Below are 17,507 nucleotides of genomic sequence, written 5' to 3'. Positions count from 1 at the left end.
CACATGTCTAAACTGAATATGCCGCCATGCTTTTCTCCTTGAAACCTCAAATGAGGTTGTTTGGCTTCACAGCAAACATGTTTGCATTCATATCCTGAACCTTCTGATTACACCAGAAGTGAGCAACAAAGTTTCAAATAATTAACAAAGTTTTAACAAAGTAATCATAATTATTCTGCTAAAAACATCTAACAAGTGGACAAAAATTGAGTAATTGATTGGCTGACTGAAAATGATTTGAATTTTACTTAGTGACTGACTGTTGAAGGACTGCTTGACAATGATTTTTAAGTGTCCCGGTAAAATAAGTGCAGAGCTTGCCAGCTACTGTTTCTATGGCTTCTCTGCTGCCTGTGCAAGTGAATTACAACTGACAGCTGTTGTTAAACTGAATAAAACCCACGCCAGGAACGTACATCTCATGTGCGTGCACGATGCAAAGTAAATGGTGACCTAGTGATACAAACATTATTCAGTAGTGGTAACAGTGGCCACAAACTCCAAAGGGTAAAATCCATTAATGTTAAATATCAGAGGATGCTGTAGCCTCACATACAGTCATGTCAAAAGGAAAGCCTTTACTTTCACTAGGAAAAACTAAGTACACCCTTACTGCTTCCATAGAAACTGAAGCGTAAGTAGCTGAAGGATAAAGCCTGGATTATACACGGTTACGGAAATGGACAGCTCCGACGGTCAAGTAGTCATTCGTGTTAAACTTCTGTGAAGCAGGCTGCCTACGCGTGTAGTTAGGGCACCGTAGAGGAGGACTCATACCAGCTGTAAAGCACGGTGGTGGCAGGGTGAGGATTTTGGCTTTTGCTTTGCACCAACAGGACCTGAGCACCTTGTTGTCAAATTCAGAAGAAAGTCACAAGTTGCATTCTTATTTAGCTGAATTACCAGTGGTGGGGTGTGGTTTGTGGCTCAGCTGCACAGGAGGGGTGGAGCAGTGGGTTCAGGGTGTGGCATCGGGGGAGGCTGCCTTACACAGCTGATCTCCGTTATCTAATCACATCTCCCCATTTGAGTATGTTGCACCAGAACACAGAACTGTACGTGACGTGAAGCAGTAGGAGGGCAACAGGTAAGCTGCCGCAAAGACAGTCTGAAAATAAAAACACTCAACCTATAACGTTGTGTGTGTGGGTCCTTTATCGTGTCACAGTGGCGTCAAAACCCACGTGTGGCGGACCTGGTGGCCACGTCATCTAAGGTGTTTGCCCAGATGGTGGCTGAGCTGGCATCTGTGCATCAGGAGTAAAGTCGGTCCACTGCCCCTGGCCTGGAGTCCACCGTGACCCTGGCCAACGATTTCAGCATAGATTGCAGCATACCTTTAACAAGCCAAGGTAGTATACGTCAGGCTATAGTGGACTCTGGCTCTATGCAGACCCTGGTCCACCAGACCCTGGTTTGGCCCGGGGCATTGCTGAAGGTTGATTGATTGGAAGTTAGATGCATGAATGCATACATGCACAAATATCCTATAGTGCAGCTGGAAATCAAATACAAGGGCCTTCTCCTGAGCCCAACTGGCTCCAGTAATTCACTCTATGGGAGATTTCCCACTAGAGCAGTCTTGTGATGACACCCTATGCTCAGTCTTTGTCATAAGAACTGATGGTCACATGGTGCATGAAGCAGAGCTGGCCTACCCGCATTCTGTATCGATTAAAGATGGGCTTTATAGAGTAAGTCATGACGCTCACAGAAGAGGAGCACACCTAGTTGTTGGTACCTAAGGTTATAAACACAAGGCGAAGCATATGGCATATGATAAAACTCTGAAGCGAACAATGGCCCGATTCTATTGGCCCGGCATTTGGGTGGGTTCGTGTGATGATGGTGCATGTCTTGCCTGGACTGGCCATTGAAGAAATCAATTCCAAAAGCGCCTTTGTGTCCGTTACCATTAATTGAGGTCCCCTTGGAGTGCATTGGCATGGACCTCATTGGGTCATTTCATGGGGTGTGCACAGGGATATTGCTTTGTTTTCGTTCTGGTGGATTATGCAATGTGTTACTCCAAAGCCTTGCTGCTGTGCACAATATCTGCAAAGAGTGTGGTGCAGGTGCTGTTTCAAGTCACCTCCTGAGTCGGACCAGCGTCTACGACCCTCAGGCTGACGGGTTGGTGGAGCAGCTGAATAAGACTTTAAAGTCCATGATTCGTAAGTTGATTCACAAGGATGAACTTGATTGGGATCACTGGTTAGACACTCCGTTGTTTGCAGTGTGGGAGGTGTCCCAGGCCTCTACTGGATTTCTCTCTTTGAATTACTGTTGAAAAAGGCTGGGGGTGTTGGACCTAGTTAAAGAAAACTGGGAGGAAGCTCCAAGCCCAGGTAACAATGAAATTCAGTACGTCCTGGACCTGAGAGCAAAACTGCACATTTTGGGGTGATTATCACAAGAAAATTTGCTCCAGGCCCAGGAACGCCAGTAGCGCCTATACAACAGTGGGGCTAGACTCAGGCAATTTTCACCAGGAGACAAAGTGCTTGTAAAATTCCCTTCTTCCAGCTCAAAGATACTCCCTAAGTGGCAAGGACACTTTGTGGTCACACAGCGAGTGGGTGGCATAGAATATGAAGTGGACGGATGGCGGGGAGCCACACAGCTATATCACCTCAACCTCCTTAAAGCATGGAGAGAGGGTGAAACTGCTCATCTAGTGAGCTTGGTATAGGTGAAAGATCAGTCCTGGGTGCCATGTTCCACCATTCCTGCCTCCCTCTATTGTGATGACCATCTCACACAGGCACAGAGAACATTGCAATAGTGTTTTTGTAGATATGTTCTCCCCCAGCCGTACCAATCTCATAGAGCAGCATTTCAAAACGTGCCCTTGTGTGACGGTGCATTCACGACCCTATCGGTCACCTGAGCATAAGAGATGGTTCAGTGGGAATTGGCTGAAATGCTAAAGCTGGGATTAATAGAAAAGTCATACAGTGCAGTGTGTGTGTGGCTCCATAGTTTTGTGGTGAAGAAAGACGGGTCCATAGGATTCTGTATCACAGTCTCATGCTTATGCCATGCCCCGGTCGACGAGCTTCTGGACCAGTTTGTTTTTTCACGACACTGGATTTAACCAAGAGCTACTGGCAGATGGGTAAAACAGCAGCCATTGCATCCTTTCCACATCCCAAGACCAAAAAAGAGGTGAGGCGGTTCTTGGGGTTGGCTGGTTACTACCACTGTTTTGTGCCCAGCTTTGAGGAGCTAATCAGCCCCTTGATCTGATCTGAAACATCTGACCAGATCTGGTCCAGTGGATGGAGCAGTGCCAGGCAGCGTTCATGCAGGGTTCTCTATGCTAGGCCGGATGGCTCCCAGGGCTAAGTTGGGCGATGGGGGTATGTGGCTGGGTAAGGTTTGTGGCTCAGCTGCGTGGGAGGGGTGAAGCACAGGGTTCAGAGTGTGGTGTCAGGGTCAGCTGACTCACACAGCTGACCTCCATCATCTGATCATCTCCCCAGCAAGCACTCAACCTACACCGCTGTGTGCGTGGGTCCTTTATTGTGTCACAATTGTCATTAGTGGCTCCTTCATTGTGTCTTCTGCACGCGCACAATGAACTCTGATTACACAGAGATCCGCTAATGTTTTGACACGACAGAGAGGGCTACTTCCCATCATAAGATTTCAAGATTTCTTTCTGTGGTCTGCCTTTGATGTGCAACTCCCAAGTCTGCCTGAAGGATGTTTCCATGTGGGAGCAGACCCAGTGACTTCCAAATCGCACAGACTTCTTTAAAAATACGACATAAATCAACGGAAAGGGGAAGAAAAAACGAGTGTGCAGCGGCAACAATGACACCGTAGCTCCAAACATTCAAACGTGGCAGTGCAATTTTTCAAAGACACAAAAATCACACATAACAGTGTGAAGAAAATGCTGATTGCTCTGTTGCCTCTTGAAAGGAAAACTGATTGTTCCCTGATTAGCCAGATCAACGATTAGAGCTTCCTTTATCTCCTGATTTTCACCTGATAATGAGGGGTTAATAATTTAATACTCACTTAACGAAGAAAAAAAATCACCACTCCTTTCACACACATACGTCCATATTTAATCTGCACACTTTTAGCTGATGAGAAAGAATTAATGTTTGCTAAATTAGTTAATTAGATAATGACTGAACACAGTTAACTACATCCTGCCTTCTGTAAAATCAGAGTGAGAGAAACAACGAGTGATCAGATAACAGGTTAGAGAGAAGGACAAAAGATGGGGCGAGCAGACTGAGACACAGAGGAAAAGACAGAGAGAGAGAGTCAGACAGAGGCATCTGGTGATGTTAATGTTTGCCTCCAAATGCTCCGAGAGCTCGGCTCTGGAGACTCAGCGTGGCTAAAATAAACACGCACACACGCGCATGCATGCAGGATCCCTGGCCGTCTTTCTCAAAAACATTCATTAGGTGTTCATGCACTCAAACCAAAAAAAAGAGGCATACACACTTGTGTTATAAGCACACATGCACGAAGACACACACACACACACACACACACAGCGATAAGAAAACAATGTTAGACAGGCAGTTTATCATGAGGGCAGGAAGAGACAGAGAAAGATTACAGACCATTCCCGTATTCACATGAACATAAACACTGTGTGTGTGTCTGTGTGTGTGTGTAGGTGGGGGTGTGTCACGATTTCAAGAAAATGACTCAGAGGGAAACAGGTGCATTTTGGGGAAATTACATTTAATCAGGCTAACATGAACTTCAGAGATATGTGTGTGTAATTGTCGAGAATACACACATATACTACATATATATATATATATATCTGTGTGTGTGTTTTGTGTGTGTCTCCATGTCCAATGGCATTATGTTTGTTAATATCTGTATCCTATAATCCCTTACATGCCTGCACACATACACCCTGTTGTGTGTGTGTGTGTGTGGGCGGGCCTGTTAATTTCCACAGCGCTGTTTATATGTTAATGAGATCTGTCATCTAAAACATAATAGCTTTACTAATGTAATCACGGCCATTATCACGCTTATGATCTCTGTCTCAGACATTATGTGATGTCACATGCTTGTCAGCGGCGTTGGGACCCTCTGACTGTGTCTCAGGCACTTCGACAGTGCATCGATCGTTCGCACGCCGCTGACATTTCCTAAGCTTCCTGAGTCAAGGTATTATGCGATTCATGAAATTTAATTGAAAAGACAGCCGTGTAATCCTCACGCTTTCATCTTTCACATTTACATGTGCAAACACGAGTGTGCCAGGGCTCTGAATATGTCATACGTTTTTAGCTCATATATGCACATTGATAGAAATACTGTCAGTATTTTTGTGTATGAGGACATAGACTGACCTTTTACTGAACATATGCACGCTTTGATATCATTCTTAAATGGTACTATAGCACATCTGTTGGTATAAAACTTATTAATATTAAAAATCATAAACTCTGTGCTGTAATCATATTAGATGTTAATTTCAGAGGCATTTTCCTTTGCAGTGACAGAGCACAGTTTCACTTCTGTCACTCAGAGTGATGACTAACAGGTCCCTCTTTAATTTAAAAAGGTACGGAGAAACACACCCGTGGTGATTACAGGCAGGCACAACCTGCTGGGTCATCAGTGAAGTGTGTTTCAGATTTTCAACGGTAAAAAAAAACATATTTTAAGTTTTTTTGGTTACATGAAAGCACAATAAAATAGCATCTTTTCATGGAAACAAATTCTTCATTTCAGTGTTTTACCACAGGGAGAGCAGTCAGTCTAAACAGCTGCATTCCCCACAGCTGTGACAGCAGGCCATACCTGTCTTTTGGCAGATTTCCTTTGCAGAAAAACATGGAAATGTATATATTCTTAGACACATACTGTGTATAATAGATAGATGTAATCCCAGTGGTCAGTCAGTATTTTGTAGACCAGTTTTGTGCTGTTATTGTTTTTTGTTTTTAAAAAAATCAATTCTCAGTTCTATACATTTTGATTTATGCCTTTCAGTTTAGTTATCATATATATATATATATGTACATTTTATGATCTAATATATTCTATTATATATCGATATTCATCTTTATATATAGGCTTTATCACGCCTTAGGTTTTTAGCAGCTAGCAAGTGAGCAGCTTTCTAAACATAACTAAGTAACTTTTATTGTCTACTGTAAACCTGACTGAGTAGTTTCCAGAAAAACCAACAAGAACATCATAATAGGTCAACTCTTCTGGCAGTTTTACAAATAGGTTTGCAAATGTACCTGAAATGTTATGTGTGGTCCACTAATGGTCTTCTTTCAGTTCATCGGCAATATTAGCAACACACTAGCTCCCTGTTATAACACCTATTTTTTTCCATTTCATGATATGAGTAATATGTTCTGTTGGCCCTAATTAAAACTACAAAAAAGGAAGTCGAAGTGTGATTTTGTGTAGTATGTAACCAATAACCAGTATGACCAATATTGTTAACTAACTTAAACAGACACTAATTGTCACTGTCGTCAGTGGACCTGTGACTCTTCTCTGATTTTATGTCATTAGGATTGTCACCAAAACCAGTATTTATACAATACCTTTCAATACCAAAATTCTGAATATTCTGAGTATATTCATGATTCATGAGCTTTATTGTCAATACAGCAGTATACACAGTATACAGTGTACCGAAATGCTGTTTCACCCCAAGCCCCCCATCGTGCATTTATAAATCTATAAAGGATATATCTCCAAGAGATATAAAACTAGGAATTACAAATAAATAACATGCTAAGACTCTGTAAATTTAAGGGATAAAAAGGTACTAATTACTAAATATACAATACTATAATGATAATTATACGATACTAACAGTGTGATAAACAAAGACAGGACAGAGACAACACAAAGTGGATTGTGCCATAGTATATATATATTTATTAATTTTTTTTTAAACTTTTGGCATGGTAAGTACCAATTTTTCCAGAATTAATGGGGGCAGAATATGATTACAAGTGTTTTACCTATTACAGGCCGAAGAAGAACAAGAAGGAAGCCTTCAAGCAAAAATTACATTTGGAAGATGGTGAAATTACCATATTTTTAAAATAGCTCTCATTGTTATTGTGAAATCAGCAACCCGTCAAAGATGAAAATGTTTGCAATGGCTAATGCTATATTAACACTTAGGCTAACATAAGTTAGCTAACAATATGCAGTCCCTCATACTGTTAGCAGGCTACACTAAGAAACTAACATTTAATTCTGTGTCTTTTGAACAATGTATAATAGTATTTTAAATCAACAGCTGACTTTTTAATAACGAAATTTATGTTTAATTATATGCAAAAACATACAATTTCATTGCTTCCACTATTACTGATACCAACAACTGCATTTCACAATCGTGATATCTCAGTCATTGCATCATGTTTAGGCATGTCATAGATAAACATCAGATAAAAATCTGTTTCCGCCTATGTGCACCATAACAATAACGACAAGTTAACTCTTTGGAGTCATTATTGCAGATATGGTGAGCATGTTGGGAAACAGCTGCCTGTATTCACCCTCCATGTCTCTCAATGGGTGGCAGACATCCAATACGCAGCCAGTTTTTGGCTCAGATTCGGTCTTCACCATCTTGTGGAAGAAAATAGCTTGTTTAGCTGCTAAATGCTTCACTGTGTCAACTAGCCACATGCTAAATTTGTCAATCTGAAACCAAGACTGAATGAGATTGAAGTGGTGGCTCTTCTAGCCGTACTCTTCTCTGTAATTCCCCAAACTGTCATCATCACTTTTTCCTGTTTGGTTTCATTTGAATGCTGATCAAACCTAAATTTCTTTGAATAAAAAACTAAAGCTAGATACTTAATATGTTGTATTAAATATCATCAGCTAACAGCTTGAGTGTAAATATTTAGTCACAGCTACTGTTGGCTATTATTGTCTCCTGTATAGTATCAATATGTACTAATGAGCCACATCACAAAGTCACAGAGTGCTTTTCCTTGTTTTATTGTAGTGCCAGCTAACCTTGCTTTATGGCGCCTTGCAGAGTCAGATCTACCTGTTGTACAATAGGCTGACAACTTGAGAAAACACAAGAAATAATGAATGAGTAAAAGCCAATTATCTCCCCACAGTGGCATAAATAAACTATCATGCTGTTCTTACATGACCTCGTCTACTCTGCTGCAACACTCCGCCTGTCCTGCTTTTCCTTCAGCCGATCTCTCTCTTTCTCTGTGTGTGTGTCTGCATGCTTTTGCCTGCCAGCATGAACAAGCTGTACCGGACACACACAGATAAACACACACACACACACACACACGACTGCCTGCCAGTTTGTATATGCACAAGATAGACGAAGGAGCAGCATGTGTTTGTGTGTGTGTGTGTGTGTGTGTGTGTGTGTGTGCATGCAAGTGTGTGTCTGAAAAAGATAATACAATTTTTGGGACTCCGGCAGCATTACCTCTTCTTCTATGTTGCTATGGTAACAAGCTCCGGACCAGAGAGTGAGAGCGAGAAAGATGGATAGAGAGACCCCCAAGGACACACACACACACACACACACACACACACACACACACACACACACACACACACTGCAAACATGCCTCCACACCACCTTCTTCTCTCTCTCCTCTTTTTCAGACAAAGGCTTTTCCAGCCAATTATCCGTCCCCGGCACATGAAGGGTTAACAGCTGCTCGGTGTCTGTACCACAGAGATTTTACCTCGAGCCATTTGGTCTTGGCTGTAATCGCTGCACACTATTCTGTGGCGTTACACGTATGCCAGCTATGAGAAACAGCATTCTCTCATTGTGGGAAATGTTAATAACCCCACAAACACACACCCATTAACACACTCTCTAACATATCAACTGCTGCGACATACACTGGCTAAACAACATGCTGTGGCTAATATAGACGTCTGTGATCCTGGACTTCTGATGACTTTAAATTAATGTATGTGTGTAACTTTACTTAGATTATTTGCAGGATGTTTTTCGTAAGCTGGTAAATCTCTTGATGAATCCTGTTCTAATAACAAAAGAAGCACTTTATAATTAACTGAACTGATAAAAACACAGTGTGTTTACTAAGGTTGGGCGATATGTAAAAATCTTCCAACCGACAATCGACAGTGCAATAATCAACGATGGGCGATATATTCGCGCATGCACAGACTTTTTGATGGGCAGAGCAATGTAATCATGCACAGACTGATTTGTGCGTTTACAACACAGAATAAGTCCAAACATGGACGAACTAATTTCCCCCCCAAAATTAGAGCTGTCAGTGTTAACGCTTTAATGCGGCATCCCATTTTCAACCCATCTGCAGCACAGAATGAACAAACTTTGGACAAACTGCCCGAAATATGTTGACAGAGACATGTCAGGGATTTTGACTCAGTCTGCGCTCCAGATGGGTTAACTGTTAATCACGTTAGTCACGATGACGCCGCGTTAACGCTGACAGCACTAAAGTTGCCAATTTGGGATTTCTTTGGCTTTAAACCAGATGAAAGAGGGAAACCTAAGGATGTAACCAAAGCGGTGTGCCGCTTGTGCAGACCTATAGTGCGAGCAAAGTACTCAAACACGACTAACTTGCATGAGCATGCACGTGTACACCATCCGGCTGAGTATGCTAGGCTATCAGCAGCTTCTGCAGCTCCATCAACAAACATCTGGGTGCACTTTGAGGAGGGGGCGTTTGCTCGCAGATGAAAGAGGGTGCTGTTAAAACAACGCTATTATTTTTTTTCTGTTGACTGCTTCTCCATCATTATTAACAAATTCATTCATGGGCAAATAAATAAATAAATCGCCCTTGTCGATATATTCGTCCAGTCGCCCGGCCCTAGCGTTTACTATCTCGATTACATTATCCTGATCAAGTTTTGGAGCAAAACATTTTACAAAGATCTTACTGAACTGTTTTAATTTGAAATACAATGGGCTTAACAGACATAGACATTTAATAGACATTTACCTGCTCATTACAAGCAGCCAGTGTTTTACCCTAGGATCCATGCATCAGTTTTAATTTGGATTCAAAGCTGAGCAGGAGGGAGTCTGCTGTATCGTATTACACATCACAACAGAAACCAGACGTGATTAACTTCTCTTAAAGTAAGAGACATTCTGTTAAGGTCCATAGTTAAAATGCATCATCTATATGTCAATGTACAGTTATACACCTTAAACACAGTTATACTATAAACATTTAAAAGTATGTTTCCCCTATGTTCAAATAGCATTGCCATAACAGAGTGAACCTTTTTTTTCAAGCTCTGAAAACACTGACATGATATGATCTTAGTGATACTGCAGGCTGTGTATAAATGTTTAATTACACATCCGTAAGCAGTGATTTGGAGTTACATGTTCTGGACACCTGAAAATTGTAATTTAAATATTCTCTCACCTTTAAGCTCCACTGTCATCGCCATAACAACAAATGCAGTCTTTGAGCTGGCTAGATGCTAACTCTTTCTGCTGTTTCACGATGGATTAAAGCAGTTAATGCTGAAGGAAAATTATAAAGGCATAGAACATCAACACAAAACAAATGAAGCTGAAAGAAGCCCATGCAGCATTAGCTGTAGTATTGCTCCATACAGCTTAGAGGTACTGCAGAGCAGCATCATAATTCACTGTGGTTCCATCTCATGTTTTACTCTCATATGCACTGCATATTCAGTGTATACAGTACTGTGCGAAAGACTTGATGCAATCATCATCATCATCACTTTGGTGTTGCAAAAACATAATTTTTTTTCCTGTAAAACTGTTTTATCTTTGGACTCTTTCATAGATTCATTTAAATTGGGAACAAATTATGTGTTTTTTTCGACAGGCTGCTATTGGAGACAAAACAGTGGTTCATCCCTTGACCTAGTTGCCGCTTTTACGCTTCAGCGATTCATAGATCAGTGCTAAGTGACTTAGCTCCCCAACAAACTCAAACTGTTCCTTTGAAAATGGTCAGGTACAAAAAGAAAGAAAGTCGGGCTCCTTGAACCAAAGTACAAAACACTGAGACGAGGTTTGAGACATTTGCACTGTATATAAAACAATGTTGAAATGTATTTTCTGCTTATATTATGTTAATGTACTGTTTAAAGGCAATTCCAGATTAAGTACCGTTTATCTGTACCCTGCCACTGCCGACCTCCCAATTTCCCTCAGATCACCATGCACACAAATCAATAACTCAATACTTGAGTATGTTTACATAGTCAAGTATTAAAACTAATTATTAAAAAGTATTTAAGCAATCAGTTTGATATCAGTGCTAGTGGTGACAGCTGAGCAGTGTTTACGTAGCCTCATCAGCAATTTTGATTTCCCACCTGATGCGTGCTGCACCTGAATCTGCCAAACAGACCTGATGTGATGTGCAACATTCACACTTATCATATGCAAATAAATTAAATGCAATGTAAGATTAATATAGTTTGCAGTTGACATACACAGGGCTGTTAGTACCACAGCAGGCCAAATTGAATTAGTGCATCCTGAATCAGTGTAGCAATATAAGCAGTCCATGCATCACTGCAATGGAGAAAAAAGTAGAGGGCTCAACAGAGCGGCAGGACTAGAGTCATTTCAATGACACAAAATAAAAGAAATGACCTTTCTGGGAACTTTTATTTATTTATTTTATCCCCTACACCACAGAGTGTAATTTATAGAGAAAGTGCAGAGACATTTCAAACACAAAAACCACGGTGAAGCGCACAGACCAGCGACGCTCACCAGGCAGCTGCTGGGGGTCTAATACAGACAGCTGTCAGGGATCTTCTGTGAGCACGTTAATCTGCAGGTGTATGGAAATTTTTTGTCATTTATCTTATCCCCGATGGCTCTACCTTCAGCAGGTATGAACTTCTTTAAGAGGCTACAGTACAAAGCTGGTGGCTTCATGAACCCACTTCAGTGTGCTTACGGCTAAGACAGGCGCAGGTGACACAGGTATCACCCCCACTCATTCACTCAAATAAAAGCCGGGCCGGGCTGCCGTTTGTTGACTTCTCAAGTGGTGGAAGTCCATTGTGCCTACAGCTCTTAGGCTGAATGTAAACCCTCTGCTGATCCAGTGGATTCAGTCTTTTCTAACAGCGGGTCAGATTCAATGGGCACTTTACACACTGTATCGCTATCACATCTGTCACTACAGAAAAACCCTCAGGGTTCTGTACTATCATCGCCACTGTTTACTTTGCATACAGATGACTGCAGGAGCACAGAGCCCGATATGTCGTCTGAAAGACTGTGATGACAGCGTAATCCTGAACGCATTTAAGAGGCTCCTGAGTGCCAGTGGTGCTTTGGCTTCCTGGTGGAAAGGCAATCACCTCAATCTCAAAGTGTCTAAAACAAAAGGCACGGTTATTGAGTTCCTGCGTAACCTTACACTCCCATCGAATTTGACAGTGGAAAGCAAGACGATTCAGCAGAGATATGTATGAGTACTTGAGCTGTGTAACTGTCTACGGGCTCTACTTTTAAGAGCAATGATGAACAGATGCTCTTAAAATGCCAAAAGAGACTCTTCTTGAGAAAATGAAGATGTCTGTTATTGCAAAAGTCTCTGCCACAGGCCTTTTACAGATGTTTTACTGAGTTAATGTTGAGGTTTGAGATCATAGCCTGGTTTGGATCTGTGTCTGAGCCCCAAACAGGGCTGTTAGTGGAAAAACCATCATCCAAGATCTGCCCAGCTTCACAATGATTTACATGAAATGGCTCTTCGGAAAGTCTGAACAATACCTGCAGACTCAGACCACATGCTTCACATTAGGTTTAAACTAGAGCCAGCGGGGCATGATTTTTAGAACTAATGCTGCAACAGGGCCTGGCAGAGTCCCTCACAATCTCACATCCTCTGTCAACAGACACAGGACACTATATGCTGGACACCTTGACCCATCAAAGGTTGTCCTGCTGCTTGTCCTTGTTCCTTACACCTGAGGTGTGTAAGGAAAACTCAAGAACTATAAGCCCATTTATTAATAGCCTACAACATGTTTGCTATGTTTAAGTTCATTGTTACCTACAAAGGAATTTCCCAACTTAAGAAAAATTATATCTTATCTCTATCTTATTTGTTTAGGTTTAGGCTAAGAAAAAAAGGTTGCATTTAAGATTCAGTTAAAAAAAAATGAAACTATCCAGTCTTTAAGTCATTAGCCGTTTCCAGGTCTAAACTCTGTTTCAGGTTCCAAAGTCAAACAAACACTGAGAGTTAAAAACTGTCTAAAATCTTTCATCTTTAATAAAATGATCAGCGTTGCTGCTTTACCAGGTGTAACAATTAAGTTTAACATCCAGGCATCCATGAAAACAGAATTCATTACATTTAACCGAGTTAGAAGTTAGCAGGAAGTTAGCTCGCTAGCTTCCACCTAAGCATGATATAGCATGTTCTGACTGAGAGATTTCTGAAACGAATTCAAACGTACAGCTCTGCTGTCACTTCCAACATAAATGAAGACAGAAAACTAAACAGCAGTGACGTTTGTAGGGTTACTGAAGTTGGACTAGCTGGTATATAATGATGTGCTACGTGATCGCTAGCGACACAGCTATGTTAGCTTAATATAAACACAGTGAAGCTGGAGGATGAATACTAACTTTTTTCCACTCAATAAAAATTCATGGGAGGGTTCCTGATGGTTAGGGACAAATGCAATCACATGGCAGGATGCTGTAAACGGACCAAACTTCAGTCAGGAGAACAACTGAGATAATCCATCCACAATACGAGGTTAGTCATTAATATACTGCTGCATGGGCTGTGCTGTAGTTAAAAACTGAGCTTTAAAATGAAAAGTGGTAATAAAAACCGAGAGAGGCCGACAGTGATCACTGACTGTTTTTAGGGGCTTGTTTAGATTAAATAGGACAAGATACAAAACATTAAAACATGTTAAAAACACAACAGCCTTAATAAACACAGAGTAGTTTGGATCCAGAAGCAGAGTTCATACGTCATCACACAGGCAATAAAAGATCATGGTTTGGATTCAAATATGGTTGCCCCAAGTTCAAAACTCACTTTTTTGTAGTCGTGCCTGTAATGAAAACAAGACTATTTGTTTCCATGTACACAAAAAAAACCATTGCTTGATGTGACTGTTTCAGGTCTGCCACAAGACTGAGCTGGCCATTATCAAGTTGATGCAGCGTAGTCACATCTACGTACAATAAAGCTACTGTTTATACACCTTTGTCTCTGCATCAGTCTGTCACCGTCTTATCTGCAGACTTTACTGCTGCCTCCATGAGCTCATGGAAGCAAAGTAGAACTATTAAGTCGGTAGAGTTTTCTGTTGGAGAGATCTACTGCTACAATAGAGACTTACTACAGTCTCTTTAATTAGTTAACTACTATGTCTAAAAATATAAGCAGTACAAATACAGTAGCCATGCCAATAGCATTAAATAGCTTCAATTATATAAGCCTGTTGTAGTGTACTGTAATTTATTTCAGAGTCTTCCCACGCGAGGTAGGTTTGGAAGAAAGTGCCTCAGTATGAAGCTCAAAATGTGTTTTATTGACCTGAAGAAAAAGGCATTAAGCAATAGTGTCATTAAAAAACCCCTAACAATAAAAAAAAAATGTGACTATGAGCTGCGCTGAGGGCATGTCAACTTAGATATGTGACTCATCCCATCAAAAACATTTAAATGATAAATCTCAGGGGGTAAGCATCCATTTTTTATCTCCTTTTGTTTTGTTTTCTTCGCCTGTCTGCCGTACCTGTGGGCCCCGGGAAAAGGGCCTGACAGGACAGCCGTTGTTTTCTAGGTCAGCTCTTCCTGCATGGCAGACCATCAAGGCCACCCACGTACCTGGTCGCTACACTGGGGATATGATGTCTTAAGAAGCTTTGTTCTTCAACAGATTCAGACAGACAAGGACTTTGTGTTCTGTCAGTGTGAAAACGTCAGACAGGACCTGGAATCTGTTTTCCGTTGTTATCCCTTCACAGGCACAGGCTGGCTCGTGGTGATGTGGCGTTACACACTGACACAGTGAGGTCTGGGATATATATATAAAAAATATCCACTAGTCTAGAGTCAGACTGAGGGATCACTTTGTCAATACAATGGCCAGACGCTGGGATACTGCTACAAGGAGGGCATTGTCAAGGAATAACCTACTTGACAATCCATTCAGACATAGTTACAAGGGAAGCTCTTGAACTTTAAGGAATAACTAAACCATATGAAAAATACCTCCGTTTGCTTTCTTTCAAAAAAAGACAAAGATCGATACGATTGCTGTGGTATTTAAGTTTCACTTTCAGACACTGGGCAAAACAGCGGAACTACAAAAAATCATTAAGTAGTTTACAACTGAACGCATTCAAGCTGGCAACGACATGCAGTCCGTTGGTAACAATAACAGTTAACTGCGATAAATTGACAAACTCTGTTGCCATCTATATACACACAAATTCACATTAAACAGAAATTCATTCAGTCCAGTAAGAACTTCATAGTTGCTGTAGGACTCATGTTACTGCAGCATGACATAGGGCTTTGGTAACATTGCTTTTATACAGGATTATATAACCAGAATGGAACCACCTGAGTCAAGTCCGCTGAGACTGACTCAGTTTGATTGTAATGATCTGCTATCTTTTCATTTATGACAAGAGTCAGTGTAGCTGATTAATCTAGCTTCACTCTAGCTTTAGATTTAATGTAAAAATGTAACATTGGCATCAACATTCTGATCTTCACTTAAGAAAGAGAGAAAATAGTTGCAATGTCTTTCTAATAGGACATTAATGAGTGTTGTAGCGGTGTAAATGAACACATAGTCTGATTCTATTTTTAACATCTCTTGGGCCAAGCAGCAGGTAACCCATCAGGTCTCGCCCAAGGACACTCTGACATGCGGACAGGAGGAGCAGGGGATCAGGCCGCCAACCCTGCGATTATTGCTCGACCTGCTCTATCACCTGAGCCGCAGGGCACAGCCGCCCCAAATAAATGTCACTCAGACAAGCCAGTCAACAAGTGAGCTGGAAAGAAGCAAGTATTCCGCATATCTCAGGGGTTACCGAGGGGCTACGAAGCTGCAGTGAATCAGGCAGCTGCTAAACAACAGCGCTGGCCTTTTCAAGGAGCTGGCTATGAGTCGAGGCTTCTGAAGGAGCAACACTGACAACATGTATTTTTATTTATTGTGAATTTAGCACCAATTACACCAAATGAAGCTTCATGTTAATATATATAGCACTCTACTTTTTTTAGGGATCTACTTACAACTTCTAAAAATCTGCAAAGACGAAAAAGACAAAAAAAATCAGAAAGCAAATCCAGCTGCAGTCTCACCAGAGCGCTTTGTAACATTATAGAAATCCCCTTTAGTCTCTAGAAATAGGAAAGTCGAACATTATCTCTGACTAAAATAACTAAAGCATGATATTGTGAAATAAATTAGGAAAATATTACAAATCCCCGTGAAGCCAAAAGACTTCAGTCTGAAGGATTTACTCAGATAACATGGTGATTATACTCAGAGAACGAGAGCGATAGAAGAAGAAAACCTGAGAGAAACATATTAAGACGGTGGAATGAAAAAAAGAGTCAACGAAGATAAAGAGCAAAGGAAGGAGGATTGAATTAGCAGCGTACGGAGGGACAGTGGGAATTATGTGTTTATGTGCGAGACCTATTGGGAGGTGGTCTTGGCATTAGGCTTTGTGTTTATCTGTTATTTACAGTAACATTAACAATTTGACCTGGTTTACTTCTTTCTATCTTTTGCGGTTCCAGCCCTGCAGGGTCTGCGACTATTGTTTTTTTTTTGCTCAGGTTTATTATTTTTATTATTCTCCATCTGCTGTTTCACAGCCTCCCCCTGAGAACCTGTAAACTTGTGTTTAACAACATATCTAATGATGTGCAAATGCTTCATAACAACAGTGCTTCTGTTTGCCTAATGGTGGCGCTAAAAATAATATCCAGCACCAGCACCATAAACAGCCGTTGCTGTTAACTCCTTACATACTAATTTATTGTATTTCATTTTGTGCTAATGTCTGAAAATGAAGTGCCAAAGATTACCAAGCTGTTACCAAACAGACACAGGAACTGTCGATGGACTCTAGTAAAACTATAGCTGGACTATTGATTTTAATTTGTGGCAGCATTTCAGAAATCTACAGTCTTTGTTTTAGTCTAAGAGATGATGAGGTTTCTCTTTCTTTATTAACACGGGAAACACGAGATTCAACCCTCATCCACACACAATAGTAATAAAACTAGAACACTAAATCCTAAGACCACAAATCGACTGAACGTTACCCACGCCAGTGTTCTCCAAACTTGCTTTGCTTGTGGCAACTTAAAATAAAGCAAAAACGACCTGAGAGGCTTTTTTACAGGCTTTGGAGGGAATATTTCCACCAGCAGAAGGAACTTAAGCGCACCTCGTGACAATACAATCAATGTTCCCCCTAATTTTTCATGTGTCTGAGCGAACACACAAACTGAGCGACAT

The 17,507-nt window shown here is 41.1% G+C and overlaps 1 protein-coding gene and 1 long non-coding RNA gene across 3 annotated transcripts in view; both read right to left on the bottom strand.

Moving 5' to 3' along the window:
• Positions 1 to 17,507, bottom strand: part of aff2 (AF4/FMR2 family, member 2) — a 197,884-nt gene that overhangs the window by 154,704 nt on the left and 25,673 nt on the right. The window lies entirely within an intron of this gene.
• LOC120724388 lies at positions 168 to 13,296 on the bottom strand. Its single transcript, XR_005693900.1, has 3 exons — positions 6,636 to 13,296; positions 4,051 to 4,055; positions 168 to 178 (listed from the first exon to the last, which is right to left on the bottom strand). It is a non-coding gene; the product is annotated as an uncharacterized LOC120724388 (long non-coding RNA).

The sequence above is a fragment of the Simochromis diagramma genome, unplaced genomic scaffold (assembly GCF_900408965.1).
Source record: "Simochromis diagramma unplaced genomic scaffold, fSimDia1.1 OVJJ01000685.1, whole genome shotgun sequence".
Lineage (NCBI taxonomy): Eukaryota > Metazoa > Chordata > Actinopteri > Cichliformes > Cichlidae > Simochromis > Simochromis diagramma.
This window is presented reverse-complemented; position numbering and strand designations above follow the sequence as displayed.